We start from the raw sequence: 15059 nt of genomic DNA on the forward strand, positions 1-15059 counted from the left end.
ACATTTGGATAAAAATAAACAATATTTAGAGGAATATTTGAGAATTCAACAGAATATCATAGATGAGACGCAAAAATCTCTGAAGGAAAAGCTAAAAGCAATGGCTGAACGAAATGAAGTTATATATGCAGAAAAAGAAACAGCAAAAGAAGAAATAGAACGCCTTAAGAGAGAATCTAGGAGAAGGGTGGGAATTAGTGTGGAGATTTTCGAAAGAGCATTACCCACTGAAAACTGATTAGAGAAAAGTAACAGCATGTCAGCAGAAGGAAGGATGTTTCAGATTTTACAGAAAGGTTTATAGCTTTATGGATAGTATACTCGGGGTTAGCCGATGAGAAGGAAGTGAATGAAGATACTTCCACAGTAATAAAACAAATTTACTTGAGTGGGTTAAAACCTGATGTTGCCAAGAATGTACAACTATGCTTTCATGATATTACGGACAGCGGAGACAGATTTGATTTAATAACTCGCGAAGCATGCATGCAGAAGTGCGAGCGCTGCAAATGGGAGGTAAAAAGACTCCCAAGGAGGAGAAAAGGGAGCCGCCAGTTTGTCGAAATTATTGTGCGACTTTAATGTTATACCGAGATATAAAACCCCAAAGACAAAACTACTAATAAGCTGGTGTGCAGTTACTAAAAAAAAGGTGATTTTTGGAGAAATTGTAAGAAAGAGGCTTGATTTCACAATTAAAGAACATGTCAGAAGCTGAAACGAGAGCCGTGCGTGAACTAACAGTTTTAATCTAGTAGACCCCTCTGTAGCTTTCCTAAATTTATCTCAGGATTTAAATAAAAGTGAAATAATCTTACAGTGTGCAGTAACTGGGGGACACAGGAGCACAGCTGTCCTGTTTTTAGACTAAAACAGCATAAAGATGTGATATAAAGTTTTCTAACGGGTAACAGGAGGCTACAGGAGAAGGGGTGCAAGGGTTGTGTTTAAAGCAAATATAAGCTGTCACAGTCTGCTTGGGAAAAGATGTACAGTTTCAACTATTGATGTGGGTGGGGGACACCCCAGACCTATTTTAGGCCCAGACTGCAGCATTTTATAAGGAATTACTGCATGAAATAGCATTTATGTAAACTAACTCAATAGAGTTATGTGATATTGTGATTGTTTTACCTAATGAGGGAATCCATAAGGCCGGGCTACTCCAAGTATTGGATCTAAAGAGGAAAAAAAGGAGTATAAAACCAACTACATGATAAAGCCAGGGTGAATGCCTTCTCAGAACGAGCTTGTCTAGTGACGTATTGGTTTAAGGGGGGTAGTGCAGTCTAAAGACAAAAATTGCCTTGACCCCTGCAGCAGAAACCGTTTTTGATGTTTTGAAACAAGCTTTCTTGCAGACACTGGCCCTGGACTGTATTCCCTCAGACTGATCATCTGTATGTAATCTGTCTGTAAGTGAAAGAAATGGGTTGTGAGCCGTTGTGCTGGTGCAGGAGCATGGAGATAGGCATAGTCTGGTGGGTTATTATTATTCAGGACCCCTTGATGCGGTGGCCAAGGGGCCGTGTTTATGTGTTGTGCAGGCTACCTGCCTGGCTGTATAAACTGTGAATAATCTGGTGTAGAACTAGCAGACCGAATGAAAATATTTAATTGAAACTTGTAAATATGCTAAATGGAAAATTGTAGCAATTTATATAGACTGTATATATACATTTGGTGTATGCCACAAGTTTGGATGGCAGTGAAGGAATAGGGATTTCCCCAACATGGAAGGGACTCCAGTCAAGAATGCTGGGTTTGTCTCTGAACTGTTAGAAGCTTTGCAGCTACTGACTGAAGTAGCCATGGTAAAGTATAAATCACATAATAAAGAAATGTTTCCAGTAACTCGAGGGAACAACTTTGCAGATGTAGCTGTCAGGTGCACAGTCCTGGTAGAACAGGAGTCTGAGACCCCTGTGAGACTTCTGTTGGTGAAAAGGGGACAGCTACAGGATATTCAGGCTGAGGCCTCTAAAGCAGAGAAAAGGACATGGTTAGAAAAGAGTGTGGTGCTGCCAGCACACTGGACGCTCTGCATGCCCTCACAGCCTAATGCCCTTTGTAGCTCGACTATCTGTCGGACACCTGGGTGTGAGTCAAATGGTGTGCTGGTTACCCAAACCTGGGTGGGGACTGTGTTTGAAGCAGTAGCCACTTATGTGGTATCTCAATGTGATGCTTATCAAAGGAACTCAACTACAGTTCAGGTGCAGGTGCTACAGCTCAAAAGGCCTGCTCCTGAGAAACCTTTATGCAGTAGCAAATGTTTACAACCTTGGCTCTTATAATCTGTTTTCCCAGTGGGTTGCTGTCACTGCCTCTGTGTCTACCAAACACTTGATGATGGAGATAAGCCCTTGGTGGGCACTGCCCTACTGCATGTATTATGATCAAGGGACAGGCTGTGGCTGGATTATTCGGGGTGAGATGGACTGAGATCACCCTCAGTCTGCTGGAACAGTGGAATGAAGGAACAGAAAAGATTGACTAGACATCAGACTGAAGGAACACCATGGGATGCGGGCTGGATCAAACAGAACTGTGTAATAGAGCCTGTTTGATATCATCACAGGCCAATCAACTAAACTTCCTGGAGGGATGAATTTGGCTAATGGATTGTTGAATTTGCTAATTCTCTATTGTAGTATTGTAGGTTGTTAATTGAAGTGGTGCACGGGGCTGGTGAACAGGTGCTGGACGCTTGGAGACCTCCAGTAGAGGGAAGACACGACCTGATACCTGGCGAGTGGGTGTGGGTGAGGAAGATATACCCTGCCAGATGTTGCAACCCTGCTGGGAAGGACCATATCAAGTGCAACTGACTACCGACTCTGCCATCTGAGTGACAGGATGAGATCGCTGGATCTACGCATTGCACTGACACCGAACCACTGCACCAGAGACTGAGTGAACATTATTATATTGTCACTGTTTCTGTGTTTGTTGAGCTTCCTGAGGGGGGGGTGACAGTGTACCTGTTAAGTGTAAGGAGTTTTACTTTTATAAATGGGGATATGGAATCAATACTTTATCAGTCAGCCACAAATAATAATCAGAGCTCCTGTTGGGATTGTATTGCTATAAAAGATGCTCATGGGAGTAATCCCCTTTGATAGAGATGATTATTTAGGTTTATTGGCATGGGTAAATAGCCCTGCTTTTAGTCTGAGTGTAACTCAGATGTATTAGAATGGAAATAACTGTATGCTCCTCGCTATAATCACAGTTTTAGGCCATTCTCTATTAGGGTGATAGACAGCTGTTTAGGTGAGCAAAGACTAAACAGTACTTGTATTCTAGACAATTATTAGCAAATTCATGATTTAGCAAAGCACATCTATGATGAAGAAAAATATATATCATAATTATAATCCAGATGATTGGGGCATTGGTGCATGGCTACAGTCTGTGCTAGGAACCTGGAGAGGGTCTCTGGTTCAATACATATTTGTGTGTCTGGTATTATTCGTTATAATCATACTGTTAATATCCTGCTTGAAAAACATGTGGACTAAAGCTGCTGCTTCTGTGCTAATTGTATGCCCTGAAGGGATCATGAAGGTCAAAAAATGATTTCATGGGAAAGGTTCTCTTATCTAGTGGCAGAACCTGATGGGTAAAACAATATAGTTTTAAGGGGGGAGTGATTCCCCTAGATGCACATTATTATTATGATTTGTTTGTTCATAATAAGATGTTTTGCAGGAACGGGCCAATGAGAAACTTTACAACTTCAGCTAGAATTGTTCTGCAAAATGGCACAGCTGAGGCAGTGGAACAATGTGTAGATTTTTCTAAGAGTTATTACTTCAGGAAATAGAAGTGGTGTTCACTCAGGTGGAGGGGGCCGTACCAAGGCTGCTGACCACTGCGACTGCTGTGAAAGTCACGGAAAGGGTGCCCTGAATTCATGCTTCCCACTGTAAAAAGGTCACAAACGAACTGAGCAAAGTGCAGGAGTGATGTCTCCACAGGGATAGATGGGGATCACATGCTTGGGACTGATGTGCCCAGCCTTTTTCCTTTTTATGTGGAAGCCTGTCACCACCCAGAAAGAGGAAGAATCTAAAGGCGAAGCCTCTTTGTATACAAATTGGCTGAATGAAACTGATAATGAGGGGGATATGAGTAATTTGTGGTATAAACTTATAAATCATACTGTAAAGTTAAAGAAATTTAATGCATCTTGTTATGTATGTGCTTTAATGCCTCATTCTACAGCCTCACCCATTTCTCTCCTGGTTAGAATCACTGTTTGGGCCAGGGGGAATGTTTTTCTTTAAGTTACTAACACCGATTATAGTAGCTGTGATACTTGTCTTCCTGTTTTTGTGTTGCTGTACGACATATATTATTCCAATGCTTTGAAATATGGTAATGAATATGTTTGCGCATCAGTATGTTCTGATAAGAACGCAAGATTCTGAAGTATGGGAGCCTCCTGGGAGTCCATATTGTAACGCCCTCGCCTGGTGGTGAGGAGGAAGCGCCCCTAGGCGCTTGAAGTACCACTGGGCATGCTGGGAGTGGTAGCCGGGGAGAGTCTGAGGGTCAGCATGATGACCAGCGGCTGACCCTACCTGTGTAAATAATGTCCTAGTAATTCTAGTGCCCTGTGTAGTCCTGTAAAAGTATAGTGTGTTGTTAGGTAATTACCACCCTAAATAAGTGTACGTGTTCCGTCAGTCTCCTCATGTGTGTGTAGATCCTGTGTTTGGTTTTGTGTGGTTGTAAATGAATAAAGCTAATGCTTGTTTGTTAATCACGTCTCCACTCGTCCTTGTTCTGAAAAGAACCTGCAAACGCTACATTGGTGTCAGAAGCGGGCAGAATGGACAACTTGTGGCAGACACTACCTGATTCTGTTAAGTGCCGGCTGATGCTGGAAGAAACAGAACCCATTGGCAGCGCACATAGGGAGCCTGAGCAACTCCTGGGTGCGACAGGTGGCCACAGCCCTTACCAGGGCTATTCAATAGTGGTTTTGCCGGTAGAATTGGGGCGACTGGCCGCTACTCCTGGTCAGCGGGCACCCCAGATAGAGGATACTCTCCCTGCCGGAGCCGATCAGCAATTCCCACACCCATCGGCGCGGGTGCGAGGCGAATACACGGCGCTGGCGGCGGCTCTCCAGCTGCGTTTCGGTGTAGAGGAGGCGCCGGACTTGATGCGGGAGAGGCTGGCCCTGCGGCGGCGCCAACCAGGAGAGCGACTGGGCCCGGTTGCCGCTGATGTCGCGTTCCTTGCCCGCCGAGGATACCCAACTTTCCCCCTGGAGGCGCAGCGGGAGATGGCTCTCCAGGCTTTTCTCAAGGCCCTCTCACCCGAGGAGCTGCGGCGCCACGTGCAGCTGGCCGCGCCAACATCGCTGGAGCAGGCCTTGACCCTTGCTACACGGGCTGAGGCCGTGTTCGGGGTGACTGGAAGTGCCAGCAGACGCAGTGCGCCCTGCCGGCTGACCGAGACGGCGACGGAGGAATCGAGCGAGGGGGAAGAGGAGCCAGCCCGGGCAGCGACCCCCGCGGAACAGCCCCGCACGCTGATTTGCAACCGCTGCGGGAAGAGAGGACACCGAGCCCGGTTCTGCCGGGCACCCGAACCTCGCACTCCTCGATCGGCGTAGGGAAACGGGAATGGGGCGACTCAGCTTGGGGAAGGCCGCCCCTCGAACACCTCAACCCCCGCTCCGGAGAGCGCTGTTAAGACCGGCGCCCCTCACGCCACCGTGGGGCGAGTCAACTGTAGCCGGGGCCTGTACCTCCACTGCAAAATCGAGGACCAACCCTGCCTGGCCCTACTCAACACCGGTTCATCGGTAACCCTACTCCGGCCGGGCGTCTTCCCCGACACCGAGGGCACCAACCCCCCAGGATGGGAGGCCTCCAGCCTGCGGCTTAGGACCGTGACGGGACAGCTCGCTGCAGTCCGGGGGAAACAGGTGCTTGCCTTCCGTCTAGATGCAGTGACGGTGCGCCACCCCTGCTACCTCGCACCCATCCAGGAGGACTGCATTCTGGGGCTGGACGTACTGCAGCGAGTGGGGGCCAGTTTGGACTTGAGTTGGTGTGGCAGGGGGAGGGACTTCACCTGGTGGAGGGCAGGCCCGGCGAAGGCCGAGGGACGCGGGCTTGCCGGAGCCGGGAGAAAAAGAGGCAGTGGCGGTGGCGGCGGCAGTCGCCGGGGCAGACCAGGCCTGTGAGCCGGGGAGCGAGCGTGTTGGATCCTGCTCCCGAGTCAGCCGGGGGGCCAGACAAGGCGGCGGCGGCGGGAGCCGAGCGTTGCGTGGAAGCGAGGCGCGCCGTTGAGGATCTCTACCAGCGGAGCTGCGAGGGCCTCGATCAGGACCAGCGGCAGCGGCTCCAGGCGCTACTCGCCCAGAACGAGGATCTCATTGCGGCGATAGATGAGGACTGCACCCGCACTGCCCTGGTCCAACACGAGATCAACACCGGCGACGCTCGGCCCATCCGCATTCCACCGGGACGCATGGTTCACGCCAAGCAGACCGCCGCCGAGGAAAAGATCCGGGAGATGGCCGCAGCGGGGATGATTGAGCCCTCCGCGAGCCCGTGGTCGGCGCCAGCTGTACTGGTAAAAAAAAAAGACGGCTCGTGGAGGTTCTGCGTCAACTACCGCAAGCTGAACGAGGTCACCCGGAAAGATTCCTACCCCCTGCCGAGGATAGATGACGCCCTAGACTACATCACCAGGTCGACCTGGTTCAGCTCCCTGGACCTCCGCTGCGGCTACTGGCAGGTACCGCTTGCTCCCGATGCTCGCCCGAAGACGGCCTTTTCTATCGGCCAGGGCCTCTGGCAGTTTACTGTCATGCCTTTTGGCCTGTGCAATGCCCCGGCGACGTTCGAGAGGCTGGTGGAGAGGGTGCTGGCATCTGTCCCCCGGAACCAGTGTGTGCTGTATCTGGACGATCTGCTGGTTCATGCCCGGGGCTTCGACCAGGCCTTGACGAGCCTCCAGGCGGTGCTGGCCTGCATCCGCCGTGCTGGCCTGAGGCTCAACCCCCGCAAGTGCGAGCTGTGTAAACAGGCCTGAGCGGAACTACTGCGTGACCCATCGCGAGCTGCTGGCGGTGATGGCGGCGGTCCACCACTTCAGGCCGTACCTGTTCGGGACCCGGTTCCACCTGAGGACCGACCATGCGTCCCTCACCTTGCTGCTCCACTTTAAGGAGCCGGAGGGGAGATGGCGCAATGGATAGAGATCCTGCAGGAGTACGACTTCACTGTCGTGCACCGTGCGGGGTCTTGCCATCTCATTGCCAACGCTCTCTCGCGGAACCCCTGCGAGGCCGCGGAACGCCACCACTGCGCCCGGCGGGAGCAGCGTGAGGAGGCTGTCCGCACCTTGGGGGCCGCTGGGGGTGGGCCTGCCAGACGTGGGGCCGGTGCTCCCCTGGAGGGCAGCTGGAGTGCGGCCTACGCGAGAGGAGCTCGCCCCGCACCCGAAGTCCGTCAAGGCCCTCTGCGCCCTGTGGGAGGCCTTGGAGGTAAAGGACGGGGTGCTGCGCCGGGGGTGGCGGGTACCCTCCAGTGGCGAGATACAGTGGCAGCTGGTGGTGCCTCGGTCACTCCGCAGGGCGGTGCTCCGAGCGGTGCACGGCCAGCCGGGCATGGGGCACTTCGGCGGTAAAAAAATGGAGCGGGTGGGGGCGGACGTTTTGGGCCCGTTTCCACACACCGAGGCTGGGAACCGCTACGTCTTGGTGGCCATGGATTATTTTACGAAGTGGCTGGAGGCCTACGCCCCCCCGGACCAGAGTGCCCCCACGGTGGCCGATGCACTGCTGGAGGGGATGTTTGCCAGGCTGGGGGTGCCGGAGGAGTTACACAGTGACCAGGGGCGTAACTTCAAGTCCCAGGTCTTCGCCAGAGTGTGCCAGCGCCACGCGGACCACACCGCTGCATCCCCAGAGCGACGGGTTGGTGGAGCGGTTTAATCAGACGCTCGCCACCCAGCTGTTCACCCTGGTGTCCCGGCACCAATGGGACTGGGACTGCCACCTCCCCCTTGCGCTCTGGGCGTATAGGACCGTGGTCCAGGAATCCACCGGGTGCACCCCGGCCTCGCTCATGCTGGGCCAGGAAATGCGAACCCCGGTGGACCTGGTCTTCGGCCCGCTGCCTGAAAACGGGTCGGCACTGCCGGCTGGACCGGACTACGAGTGGGACCTGTGGCAGTGGATGCAGCGGGTGCACAGCTTTGCACGGACCCACCTGACACAGGCGGGGGTCCGGCAGAAGCGGCACTACGACCTGCGCTGCAGGGGGCCTGCCTTCCAGCCCGGGGACTCGGTTTGGGTGTACAACCCGCGCCGCCGCAAAGGCCTCAGCCCTAAGCTGGCGCCGTCGTGGGAGGGGCCCGCTGAGGTGCTCGGGGTGGTGGGCGAGGTCTGCTACCGTGTCCGGTTGCGAACACGGGGGAGAGTGGTGGTCCTGCACCGAGACCGCCTGGCCCCCTACCGGGCCCGGGAAGAGGAACCGTGTGGTCAGGCTCTAGAGGAGCAGCCGGGGCAGGAGCCGGCCGATAGTGGGGCGTTCGTGGGTCGCCAGCCGTCACCGCGGCGCAGCGGCCGCTCACGCAGGGTTCCGCAGCAGTTAGCCGAATACAAGTACAGCTTGAGGGGGGTGTTCGATGTCGACGAGACGCCAGACGCTTCAGGTGGGGGCAGTGTAATGCCCTCGCCTGGTGGTAAGGAGGAAGCACCCCCAGGCGCTCGTAGTACCGCTGGGCATGCTGGGAGTGGTAGCCGGGGAGAGTCTGAGGGTCAGCACGATGACCAGCGGCTGACCCTACCTGTGTAAATAATGTCCTAATAGTTCGAGTGCCCTGTGTAGTCTTGTAAAAGTATAGTGTGTTGTTAGGTAATTACCACCCTAACGATGTGTACATGTTCCATCAGTCTCCTCATGTGTATGTAGATCCTGTGTTTGGTTTTGTGTGGTTGTTAACGAATAAAGCTAATGCTTGTTTGTTAATTGCGTCTCCACTCGTCCTTTGTTCTGAAAAGAACCTATAAATGCTTCAATAATCTTTACTCAGCAGCTTATTAAAAACAGCTCCCGTGATGTTCAAACCAATTTTTTACACAGAACACTGACACAGCTTTGCGTTCTGAATTTCTTTTTCTCGTGTGTTAAATTTAATGTGGCACAATGCACTGGGATAGGGGTATTCTGTTCACAAACCAATAGCGTTTAAACCACAGCACCCACAATGCTGCAAGTAAGTGTTTTGCACACTAAGCAGAGAGCGATGTCTTCCTCGTTAGTATAGTGGCGAGTATCCCCACCTGTCACGCGGGAGACCGGGGTACATCAGGACGGCCACAACGCAAAGTACTGACCCCTATGCGATCACGGCGAGTTACTGATACACACGTGGCAGGGGGGAAAAGGCTGTGCTCTCTTCGTGTGACATAATTCGGGAAAGTCCTGACGTTGCATTTCAACTGAGCCCCAGTATACATCGACCCTTTGACACTGAGTGACAACTCTCTTGCGTGTTTTCTCATATTTATTTAGTTTGCTTGCACAATGCCCGGTTGCGTGCTCTGGTCTAGCGGTTAGGATTCCTGGTTTTCACCCAGGCGCCCCGGGTTCGATTCCCGGTATGGGGACGTGTCAGTTTTGCCTCCTGCTTTCCAAAAGATCAGCACCGTGTACGAAGGAGCCGCATTAAAACTACTCGAACGTGCAAAACGTGCGAGAAGAGGGGGCGCTTGTTTCCAGCCGAAACTTCTCGCGTGTGAGACGAGCTGATCATCGCTGCAGGAGGTGGGAGGGTTACTCTGGTAGACAGGGCTGACCTTCGGCAATAGGATTTATACTCTCCAAGATGATATTTGCACTTTCTGGACTTTCTCCACTTCAGTAGCCCGATTTCGTCGATTGCGTGGAGAGGGCTGTAGAATGTGGCGCCACCTTTCCTGCTCTGTCCATGACAGGCGTGCTGGTCTCTGGAGAGAGAGCACGGTCCATCAGCGCACTCTAATAAAGGCACTGAAAGCAGCTGAATCACACTGGGCTGCTGGACACATCTTACCACCTTTCCGTAGTGTAGTGGTTTTCACATTTGCCTCACACGTGAAAGGTACCCGGTTCAAAAACCGGGCGGGAACAGACTTCTTTTGTCGCCACGCACAAAAGGGGATTGGGGATTCGCCTAGCGCTGTGATCGAGCAGACCCACTCACCTCTTTGTGTGGCGGGATCTGCACAGTGCATGTCGCAGCGCATCCTGCTTTCAAATGACCAGCTCGGAATGACTTGCCTTTGACGCTTATCAAAGCGTTCTTTGTGCTTCGAACAGACCCACTCACCTCTTAGTGTGGCGGGATCTGCACAGTGCATGTCGCAGCGCTCCCTGCTTTCACTTCAATGTGCTTCCTGATGTCGAGTCGTGTGCCGTGCGGAGGCTCTGAAAGCGAGAGCAATGAAAAGGTGCACGACGCTGTGAAAGAAAACAGAGAAGTGAAAGGCAGTCCTTTCTCTAAGGAGGTAAAAGAAAAGCAATTACCCGCCAGGGAATCGAACCCCGGTCTCCCGCGTGACAGGCAGGGATACTTGTTACTTTATTAACAAGGAAGACATTGCCCTCTCCGACCCCCGGCATCGTGTCCCGACCCAGCGTGCTGGAAGGCGACGCGTGCTGTGATTCCTTTACGACGCAGAAATGACAACCAAGGAACCGAGAGATCATTTCAGCATTTCGAGCCTGAACGGAAAACACAAACAACCAACTCGGAATGACTTGCTTTTGTCGCTTTTCAAAGCGTTCTTTGTGCACGACGACTGCGCCGCCTAGCAGATACAAATGGGTTGTACAACTTTGAACTAGCAAATGGAAGAGGGCTAAGCCCCCTCTCTTTTAGCCCAGGTTCGATCTGTCTCCCAGAATCACCAGGGCGCACGCACACACACACACCCATGCCGTTGAAGTGCTCTGCTTCATTTCTAAGGGCAACTGAACATTCACTCCTACCCCGAGAACAGAAAAGACAGCGTCCGCAGCAACAACAGCTCAGGTCTCTGCACAGGAGCTAAGCTGCCCCCATCTCCTCTGCTCTGCGGCTCCTGCGGAGCGGAGTCCTGCCTGGAGCCGTGTTTGCAGGCGGCGGCTCCCCGCGCTCTGTCTGTGCGTCGTGTCCAAGAGCTCCTGGGAGCTCCTGCGCAGGTCGTTTGCGCAGGTGGTGGAAGCCGGCCGGCAGAAACCGGTCTCAAGACAAAGGGAGAGAGGTGAGAACAAAGAACCCGCACCTCCCCCGCAGAGAACCTAAACTGCCGAGGCCACACCCCCAGCCGCACCAGTGCCAAAAGATGGCCGCCAGGACGACGGACAAAATGGCTGACCGGAGGAAGGGCCCTATAACTCCCAGCAAGAAGGGAAAGAGAAAGCGGGAGAAGAGATGCAGGGCGGATCCACCTTCGGAAGGACAAAAGAAAAGAGTGTTAAGGGAGAACCATTTCCTCGTTCTAGAGGAAACTGAACTTTCTTCCCCCGAGGCCCAGGAACAACCGGAGGAGGCAGCCCAGGAAGAGGTAACCCCCTCCCCCGAGACCCAGGAACAACAGGAAGAGGCAGCCCAGGAAGTGGAGCCCCCCTCCCCCAAGGCCCAGGAGCAACTGGAGGTCCCCGAAACTCCTGGAGAAAGGGAAGAAAAAAGCCTTCCCGAAGCGGTGGCAGAGAGTATCCTCGAGGAAGACGAGGATTACTTTGAAGCCGCCCTGGAGCCGGGACTGATGGTAGGGCTGGACCTGTCCAGCATGTTTACCTTTCAGTCCCCAGCGAGACCTGGAGGGAGCCCAGCATATTCCCCCCAGGACCCGAACGAGAGGAGTTACATCTAGGCTAAACAGTGCCCAGATGTAGACTCCCAAGTTTTCCACTGTAAGCACAAAGAGAGGAGGTTCAACTTTCACTTGTTTAATCATGATTGTGAAACTTACCTTTCTAACAACTAAAGTGAGAGGGCTAATAGACCCGTTGAAAAGACGGGGAGTCTTTCATGATCTGGCCTCAAAGTCTTTCTCAGTTTGTTTCTTAAAGGAGGTCCACCTGAAGGATGAAAGCGACAAGCTGACATTCACCAGGGAATGGACGAAGGGAAAATCATGCTGGAGCGTAGGAGGGGTTCACTCTTCCGGAGTGGGAATCCTCCTCGGAAACCCAGAGATGATGCTGGTTTCCTCCTTCTCCGTGGTGCAGGGCCGGATCCTGGTCACAGACATCGACTGGAGGGGGCAGAAGTTGAGAGCGATTAACGTCTATGCTCCGACGGAACCCTCTATCTGGAAGGAAGTGTTTGCTGACCTGGCCAGCTGCTGCACCACCAACAGACAGGTGGTGCTCGGCGGGGACTTCAACGTTGACCGGGAGAAGGGGAGCGACGCTAGCTCGGCAGAGTCGCTACTCAAGCAATTCTCCCTGGTAGACGGCTTCAGACGGTGCCGCCCTAACGACGCCGGAACGACTTGGAAAAACTCCCGGGGAGTGTGCAGCCGCCTGGACTACATCTTCCTGCACACGACCTGCTCCCTGGAGTCGGTGACGGTGTCCCCAGCGTGGTATTCCGACCTCGAGCGCTTGACGGCGCAGCCTGCCAGCATTCGGTCATGGGTACTGGATGCTGAACCGGGTGATACTGGAGGAAGATGACTTCAGGGCACTGTTCAGTAAAGACTACTCAAGCTGGGTCGACATGACGGACGGCTACAGCTCCGTGGTGGAATGGTGGGAGTCCATGAAGGACAGGACCCGAACGCTGGCACAGACGTACTGCAGACGGAAGGCGTCCAGGGAGAGGAAGGAAGCTGCGTGACTCCCGAAACAACTAGAGGAGGAGTACAGCTCGGCTAACAGGGGAGGAGCCTTCAATTCAGCCCCGGCATGGGACGTGAAGGAAAGGCTCCGCAAGCTGCACACCGAGAAAGAAAGCCAAGGCTTTCCTGGTCAAGGCACAAAGGGAGCATTATGAAAATAATAAAACCTGTTCCTCTTATTTCTTCAATCAGGTCCGTGGAGCCCAGAAAAAGTGGGTGATCTACAGCCTGAGACGGGGAGATGGAGAGGAAGTGCTGGACGAGAGTGACAAGGTAGAAGCGACCACCACTTTCTACAAGGAGCTCTTTTCAGAAAAGCAGACAGAGGTGGAGGCAGGTGATGCTTTTCTGGAGGGGCTGAAGGCACGAGTACCGGAGGAGGTGAGGGAGGACTTGGAGGGTCCGATCGCGGCCGAGGAGCTGAAGGCGGTGCTCTTGTCCATGGAGAATGGCAAGGTGCCAGGGCCGGACGGACTCCCCAAGGAATTCTACACCTGCTTCTGGGACACCCTGGCGGCAGATCTGGTGGAAGTGGTGCAGGAGATCTTCCGCCGGTGGAAACTCGGAAACACCATGAGGAAGGGCGTCATCTCCCTGCTCTTCAAGGGAGTAGATGCCGCCGACCTCAAAAACTGGAGGCCGATCATGATGTTCTGCATGGACGTAAAGATCCTGTCCAAGCTTCTGACCGCCAGACTGAGAACCGCCCTCCCCCACATCATCCACAGCGACCAGACGTGTGGGGGTGGAAGGGCGATCTGTCAGCTGGAACCTCCAGCTGACCAGAGATGCTAGCGCCTGGGGCGAGGACCGGAATATGCCCTTGATGGTGGTCAGCCTGGACCAGGAGAAAGCCTTCGACAGAGTGAACCACAGCTATCTGTTCAGGGTGCTCGAACGCTTCGGTTTCGGAGAGAGTTTCAGCCTCTGGATTAAGATACTGTACTCTGACATAGGCAGCAGAGTCAACGTGAACGGAAACCTGGGGGATTTCATTCCTCAGGAATCCGGAGTATGACAAGACTGCCCCCTTTCCCCCCTTCTCTATGTTCTTTTCACAGAGCCCCTAGCAGAGGCGGTGAGACGGGACCCTGTCATCAACCGCCTGGAGATACCGGGAGGCGCAGGGTAAACCCTGAAGATCTTCCAGTACGCCGACGACACAACGCTGTTCCTGAGGTCGGACAGGGGGTTGAGAAGGGCCCTGCAGGTCATGGAGCAATACTCCAGAGCCTCGGGGTCGAAACTCAACCGCCGAAAGAGCAAACTGAAGTTCTTCAGGCCCTGGAAGCACAGGACGACGGCCCCAGAGGGTCTCGAGCTCTGCACGGAGCCTCTCAAAATACTGGGGGTTTCCTTCCAGAGCCAGGACAACGAGACCATCAACTGGACCGAGAGGATCGCCAAGGTGAATGCGATTCTGGGTCTGTGGAAAACGCGGTCGCTGTCCTACACAGGGAAAGTGATGGTGTTGAAAGCAGACATCCTGCCGGCTTTGGTTTACCTGGCGGTGGTGTACCCGCTGCCGGCCAGACTCAGACGAGCGCTGCAAGGGATGATCTTCGGCTTCGTCTGGGGTGGCAGGTACGAGTACATCACGAGGAACCGGATGTGTCAGCAGGTCGAGGAAGGGGGTCGAGATGTCCCACATTTCCCCCTGAAACTCGACTGCATCTTCTACTGCAACCTCTGTCGGGCGCTGCGGGAGCCCATCGGCCACAAGTACCAGTACTTTGTCAGGCTGTGGCTCTCCGTCCCGATGATGCACTTGGTCCAGTGGTCAAACACTGGGCTCAAGACAGAGAGGCAACCGGAGTTCTACAATCCGCGCTGTCAAGTGGAGCAGGAGGTACGAGGCCACGAGACAGCCAGAGCTCTGCACCAACCACAGAGCCCTGTACAAAGAGGTGAGGGGGCATTTGGTCGCTGACGAAAGGCTGCAGGTTCCCAGACAAGTCTGGGAAAGGACACAGCCCAAAGAACTTGAGAACCAACTGAAGGACCTCAACTGGATGGCCGTACACAAGAGACTGGCTACCAGAGAGGTCCTCTACAGACACTCGATCTCCAGGAATCCGCATTGCCCCTGGGACACGTGTTTCGTCGAGGAGACTCAGGAGCACGTGTTCTGGAGCTGCCCCTTCGCCAAGGCGGTGTTGGGCACAGAATGGACAACATTATGCAACTCCTGGGAACGGGTGTGGTGCTCAGT

General features: G+C 53.6%; 1 protein-coding gene and 1 pseudogene across 1 annotated transcript in view; one reads left to right on the forward strand and one right to left on the reverse strand.

The window, feature by feature from the left end:
- LOC102695046 (zinc finger protein 721-like) overlaps positions 1-15059 on the reverse strand; it is a 1154024-nt pseudogene that overhangs the window by 866532 nt on the left and 272433 nt on the right.
- Positions 1-15059, forward strand: part of LOC138242831 (zona pellucida sperm-binding protein 3-like) — a 496704-nt gene that overhangs the window by 473320 nt on the left and 8325 nt on the right. The gene's annotated exons all lie outside the window — the stretch shown is intronic.

Source organism: Lepisosteus oculatus, chromosome 14 (assembly GCF_040954835.1).
Source record: "Lepisosteus oculatus isolate fLepOcu1 chromosome 14, fLepOcu1.hap2, whole genome shotgun sequence".
Classification (NCBI taxonomy): domain Eukaryota; kingdom Metazoa; phylum Chordata; class Actinopteri; order Semionotiformes; family Lepisosteidae; genus Lepisosteus; species Lepisosteus oculatus.